Source organism: Pinus tabuliformis, chromosome 5_1 (genome assembly GCF_031772625.1).
Source record: "Pinus tabuliformis cultivar Carrire ecotype Pingquan chromosome 5_1, CPIR1, whole genome shotgun sequence".
Classification (NCBI taxonomy): Eukaryota; Viridiplantae; Streptophyta; class Pinopsida; order Pinales; family Pinaceae; genus Pinus; species Pinus tabuliformis.
In genome coordinates, this window is record NC_142305.1 from 210,324,750 (window position 1) to 210,331,928 (window position 7,179).

Sequence of the window (7,179 nt, forward strand, 5' to 3'; positions counted from 1 at the left end):
GAAAGCACTCTAATACCACTTGTTATGCTCTTAACCTACAAAACGATACCAGAATACCAAATATGCGAAGAAATATACCCAGAACATAAACCAATGAGAAATAACAGCAAGTATTTAATTATTGAGAAAGCAATGTTCACTTGCCTCTTCGAGGGGGCAACCTCCAATAGAGCTGAGCTCAATTACAAAATAAGACATGATGCTCCTCGAGGGGAGTCTCTATCCTTTATATAGGATTCATACATGCAATACCATGGGGCAATACCATTGTTCTTATTAATACCATCTATCTAATACCATGGCTCATTTGCAACTAACTGTGGTCCTTTCATTAAATGTGGGTCAACCATTTACAATTATTAATATGGGCTTTATTGACTCTTTACTTAACTATAACTATGACTCGATCCTATTACATAAATAAGGGGGTTAGGGTTGGACCCTAACAAAGCGTGCCTCCTTATTTTGAAGATGGATAATATGTTAAGAGGGTTTCCATTGGGATAAAATGGGTTCATTGATAGTGTAGACATGGGAATTTAGACTCCCGTGCAGGAAATCAGTGCCATTGCAATTTTCGTCCTTCTAATAAGTTCAGAGAGTACATGCAATCTCTCAGTGGTGCTCCTTAGGAAGTGATGACTGCATTGTTTGAGGCCCTTTTTAAGGTTGTTGGAAAGGGATTTTCCAAGGAGGTTACAAAGAGAAATATTTAATTATCCAAAGCTCTTTAGAATGAAGATTCCCAGTTGCTACTGCTAAATGCGATTGATGCTTTTTACAAGCATGCTAGTGCAGATGCAGTCAATGACGTTACTTTGGTTCTGAAAGTTTTATATGATGATGACATATTAGAAGAAGATGTTATTTTCCAGTGGTATGATAATCATACTTTGGGTTCCCAAGGAAATAACTCTTCAATGTGGAGAAATGTTAAGCCATTTGTTGAGTGGCTCAGAAGTGTCGAGTCTAAATCTGAGGAGGATTATTTAGCAAACTAAATATATTTGACCAATTTAAGTGGTGTCACTAAATTGATTAATGTAGTGTTTCCAAATTGTTGATGCTTTTATATCCCGAAGTTGCTTTAAGATTTTCCATTTTTCCTCATATAAAAAAAATTGACTTGTTTCTAAACTCATTAGACATATAACCCTGGGAATTAATCTACTAAGTGGGGGAGATGATTGATAAAATTGTGTCAATGTCTAAAATTTAGGGAATGTATTGAATGAAATCAAATATCTCTATTTGTTACTTCTATCTGACAGTAGGGATTTTTTAATAGATTTCATAGTTATGCCTATGACATGGGCATAAATATATGGTTTTAGATTAGATTTGTTGGATATAGACTATAATGTGGGGTATGGTAGATTATCTTTGTGTTGATATGAGATCAATTATTAATGTAGAATGTGAGCTCCACTATGCCTTACCTTGGTGCCATCATGGGTCGTGTATTCAATAGAATCAAGAATGCACATTTTTCATTACATGGGAAAACATACCATTTGCCCAAGAATGATGGCAATAACACTCTCCATGGTCAATACATGTCTGCCTTCCTTTTTTAGTTTTACATTTATATGGCTAACCAAAGCCTTGTAACAAAATTTTCATTTATGTATATATATATATATATATATATATATATAGAGAGAGAGAGAGAGAGAGAGAGAGATGCATTGATGACAGTTTAGTGATACACAAGGGTTGAGAGGCTTTGACAATGTGCTATAGAAAGTGAAAGACCATAGATGAGGAAGGAAGCCATCTATTAAGTTCACTTACAACAACTTCGATGGGGAGAAAGCTGAATCTAGGTGTGATTTAGCTTTAAGTTCAGTTCTCACTGCTTAGATGAGCAAGGTGAAGCTAGATGTGACTTAGCTTTAGATATGGGCAAGAGTTTACTGTAACTAGCCTAATTCTCATCTCATGTAAAAAAGACAATCCATAGAAGACAACCACATATTGTTTCTAGGCTCAGAAATCTAGATCCCTTTTTGGAATTTGCATTGATTTGGTTCAACTGGAAGCACACATTTTCAAATCACATGAGGATGGTATTCAGTCTGCAGTAATTTGTAATTGACATGACATAAATTGAAATATATCTTTGCAAATACAATTTCTTCTAGCCATTGAAATTATCATTGCAAATACAATTTGTTCCAATAAGATTTTCATTTACATCTCAGCACATAAATGCCACCAACGGGGGAGCTACCTTAATTTCCCTCACTCTTCCTGATGCTAAAGGTAATATTACCTTTAAACCCTAATATGTCCTTCATCTCCTTTTTCTATATTTTCACATGATGATCTTCTTGCATTAACATGCACCTACATGTGATATAGCAGATGTTTCTCTTGGATATGACTCTCTAGCTTCATACATGGTATGAAATCAAGTATCTCTATGTATTTGAATTTATATTTCTTACTTATATTTGATAGTAGGGAATTATTCAATAGGTTTCACAAATCTTCTTATGACATGGGCATATATCTCTAGTTTTAGATATTGTTTGTGGGATATACACTATAATGTGGGGTATGGTATACTGGATTTGTGTTGATATGAGATCGATTATTAATGCAGAATGTGAGCTCCACTAGGCCTTACCTTGGTGCCATCCTGGGTCGTGTATCCAATAGAATCAAGAATGCACATTTTACATTATATGGGAAAACATACCATGTGCCCAAGAATGATGGCAAGCACAATGTCTCTTCAAAACATTGGTGTGAGCAACCATGATGATGATTTCTACAGATATAAGATGTCGAAATTTCTTACTAAAATAGAAAGAGGGGGCAATCAAATCAAGGCCAATATTGTTGATATAGTAGATGTGGAAAAAACTCTTGGAAGGAAACCTTCTTACATGACAAATTTCTTTGGATGTGGATTGTGTGCCCAGTCAAAGTTTGACGAGAAGATTGGAACTTATACTATTAATGGCTCCCATGACAAGGTAAATATGGTTGCTTTGCTGGAAGTTTTTATTAAAATATATGTCCATTGCTATGGATGTGGAAATCCAGAGACAAATTCTAATATCAAAGACACACATGATATCCCTGCAATGTGTTGCATGTGGGTACATTTCTGATGTAGATACACAGGATAAGGTGACTACTTTTATTTTGAAAAATCCTTGGGAACTGAAGAAGGGAGGAAAATATAAAAGTCACTGAGGAGGGCTAAAAAGGAATGCATTAAATAGGGGGAAGATTTAGATGGAGAACAAACGAAAAGTAATAAAGATTCAAAGAAGGAAAACAACAATGTGAATTTAAAGATGTTAAAGAAAAAATATTTTGATGAGGATGATCAATCTCCTCAAGGGATCCAGGATGACCATGATGAGGAAGTTGATGATGATGATGGTGGAGTGGAATGGAATATTAACACCTATGTTGAGGCTATGTAAAAGAGGATCGTGAAGCAATTGAATCTTTCTACCAATGAAATGGTGATGTTAACTATACGTGAAGAAGGTACAAAGTAACATACTGATATGAAGGTTGTAGGGAAGATTGTTTCAAATAATACAATGATTGAACCTGATAGAAAGCATGCTACTAAGAATGGTAAGAAATCAACAGAACGTATGCTAGAGAGTGTTGATAAAGAGGAAGAGAGTGATGTTAATGAGAAATACTTAAAGACAGTTAAAGGGCTAAGCATTCACGCTAAGCTTCTTGTTGATTTTGAATATTTTCTTCAAAGAGGAAAGTATCCTAATCTGTTTGCGGATTACATGCAATATCTTAGTGGTTGTCCTTAGGAAATGATGACTACATTGTTTAAGGCCCTTTTTAAGGGTGCCGGCAAGGGATTTTCCAAGGAGATTGCAAAGAGAAAGGTTTACTTATCCAAAGCTCTTGAGAATGAAGAATAGCAGTTGATGTTGTTGAATGCAATTGATGTTTTTTGCAAGAATGTCAGTGCAGATACAGTCAAGTAGCTTTCTTTGGTTCTAAAAGTTTTATATGATGATGACATATTATAAGAAGATGTTATTTTCCAGTGGTATGATAATCGTACTCTGGGTGCCCAAGGCAATAACTCTTCAATGTGGAAAAAAGTTAAGCCATTTTTTGAGTGGATCAGAAGTGCCAAGTTTTAATCCAAAGAGGATTAGTTAGCGAACTAAATATCTTTGACCATTTTAGGTGGTGTTACCAAAGATATCAGTGTAGTGTTTCCAAATTGTCGATGCTTTTATATCTTGAAGTTGCTTGTCTAGACTGTGCAACCAAGTTGAATGGAGGTATTTTTTGTGAACAATTGATTTCCACTAGGATTTTCCATCTAATATCAATCACCAACATATTTTCACCCCCAATTGGCTGATTCAATATCTGTAACAATTTTTTTTTTTATATATGTGAAAGGATTATGTTGGGTTACATATACATGTGTATTGATGATAGTTTAATGATACATGAGGGTTGAGAGGCTTTAACAATGTGCTATGGAAAGTGAAAGAGTATAGAGGAGGAAGGAAGCCATCTATTAAGTTCACTTACCATAGCTTCGATGGGAAACAAGGTGAATTTAGATGTGATTTAGCTTTAAGTTCAGGTCTCACAGCTTAAATGAGAAACGTGAAGCTAGTTGTGACTCAGCTTTAGAATATCGACATGATTTTATTGTAACTATCCTAATTCTCATATCTTGTATAAAATTATGTTAGAATCTCCAATTTACTCTCCTCAAGCTTTTCCATTTTGCCTCATATAAAAAAAATTGACTTGTTTCTAAACTTTGCAAACATATAACACTAAAAATTAAGCTACCGAGTGGGGAAGATGATTCATAAAACTGTGTCAATGTTTGAAATTTAGAGGGTTTATTGAATGAAATCAAGTATCTCTATTTGTTACGTCTATCTCATAGTAGGAATTTTTCTAGTAGATTCCATAGTTATGCCTATGACATGGACATAGATATTTGGTTTTATATAGAGTTTGTTGGATATACACTCTAATGTGGGGTATGGTAGACTATCTTTGTGTTGATATGAGATCGATTATTAATGCAGAATGTGAACTCCACTAGGCCTTACCTTGGTGCCATCTTGGGTCGTGTATCCAATATAATCAAGAATGCACAATTTACATTATATGGGAAAGAATACCATTTTCCCAAGAATGATGGAAATAAAACTCTCCATGGTCAATACATGTATGCCTTCCTTTTTTAGTTTTACAATTATGTGGCTAACTAGAGCCCTGTAACATTTTTTTTTTTTTTTTAATGTGAACAGATTAGGTTGGGTTACATATATATGTGTATTAATGTCAGTTTGGTGATATAGGAGGCTTCAGAGTCATATTGATTGAAATATTGTTATATTTGTATTGGCTCCAAATTGTTAGCATGTAAATCAACCTTACTGGAAAAGGTGGGTGCTCCCATCTCCTGAGGTGTAGACGCTGTGTTGCTAACCAAGGTTGTATCTATTGGCATGGTATCCCCACTCTTGGCCTTAAAATTGTTGGCATTCTCCCTTGTGTACCTTTTTTTACTGGACTCAAGTTATCCTTAAGTTGATTCTGAAAACCCATTGGGCATTCTTCTTCTGTCTGTTTTAGTTGAGTGCTATTAGTAACATCTAAGATCTCATGCAGTTGGGCATTTTCAATTGCGAACAAAGCCTCCTACATTTAGGTATTTTTAGTCACATTTGAGGCCTCTAGTTGTTCAATGTCACAACTGCTAGTATTTCTTCGACAATCATGCCTTGGAACTGCCTCTTTTGTGCATCTTTCCAACATTTATGGAGTGTCTACCTGCTGATCACTCTTATCATCAATATCTTTGAAACCTCCGCAACCTGGTTCCATAGAAGAAAATTATGTCTCTCATTCTTTCAAAATAGCTCCTTCTATGTAATATCTTCTTCCTTCTATACTACTCTTTCCTATGCTACTATCTTATGACATTTCCTTTGCAACATATAATGCAATATATAATAAATTAAATATAAACTTAAATTTATTATTAAGATGATTCATTTTATCTATTAAAAATTAATTTTCAACTACCGTTATTATCTAATTATGTCATTAATAAATTAATATTATATAAAACTTATTTAGTTTACTATGTAATTTTAATTATTATATCTATTAAGCCGTACTCATTTACTTTATAAACTTTTATATTTCAGAATATATAATTATATTTCCTATAGATAAATTTAACATGGGTTTAGTTTTGAAGAGATGGTCTACTTTACTTGATTGTAACACTTAAACTCGCAGATTCAAAACCGAAACATTTCTCAACCACATAAAAATGTGTTTACACAATGTCACAGGATGGAATTAGGTTTGTGTGCTCCTTTGAGCATCTAAAGGCTAAGTTTAAATGTTGGTAAATTGATTATGAGTATTAATAAATAATTTTTGGGTTTAAGTTTATTTTTTATTGTGGGATGTTTTTGGTTTAAAATGTGTTTGCAAAATTTTATAAGATGGAATTAGGTTTGTTTATTTTTTTTTAGGTATTTAAAGTTTAAATTTAAATGTTGGTAAATGAATTATGAATATTAATAAAGAATTTTTGGGTTTAAGTTTATTTTTGTTGTGGAATGTTTTTGGTTTAAAATTTAAGTTAATAAATAATTTTAAAATTATATTGTTAAATTATTATAGGTTTTTGAGTTTTTGGTCGGAATTAGTTGAAATTATTTTTGGTTAAATTGTGAGTTTTTGTTATTTAAAATATGGTTTTGATTGTATAGATAGATTTAGTACCTTCAAAAATTTTAAAACATTTAAATTGTGGAAAATTTACAATTCAAACTTGTGATTCTAACAAATTTCTACTAAATTCTAAACAAATTCCCAACTAAAAAATTATATACATAAAAACTCCCAAATTTATAAAAAACAAACTACAACTTAAAAAACTTCAAAATTTAAGAATAATAAAAATATTAAAAATAAATAAACTACAATTTTAAAAATAGATTAATAAAAATATTAAAGATAAATAAACTATCTTAAGCTGTAAGACTAATAAAAATATAAAAAAGTAAACAACTTTAAGATTCAAGATTACTAAAAATATTTTAAAAATTTAAAAAAATAATATTTAAAAAACCAATTATAAATAGATTAATAAAAATATTAAAAATAAATAAATTAGGTTAA

The 7,179-nt window shown here is 32.2% G+C and overlaps 1 pseudogene; it reads left to right on the forward strand.

The window, feature by feature from the left end:
• The first annotated feature begins 2,732 nt into the window (after positions 1-2,732).
• On the forward strand, positions 2,733-4,157 carry LOC149164144 (putative eukaryotic translation initiation factor 5-2 pseudogene; annotated as a pseudogene).
• Positions 4,158-7,179: the final 3,022 nt, after the last annotated feature.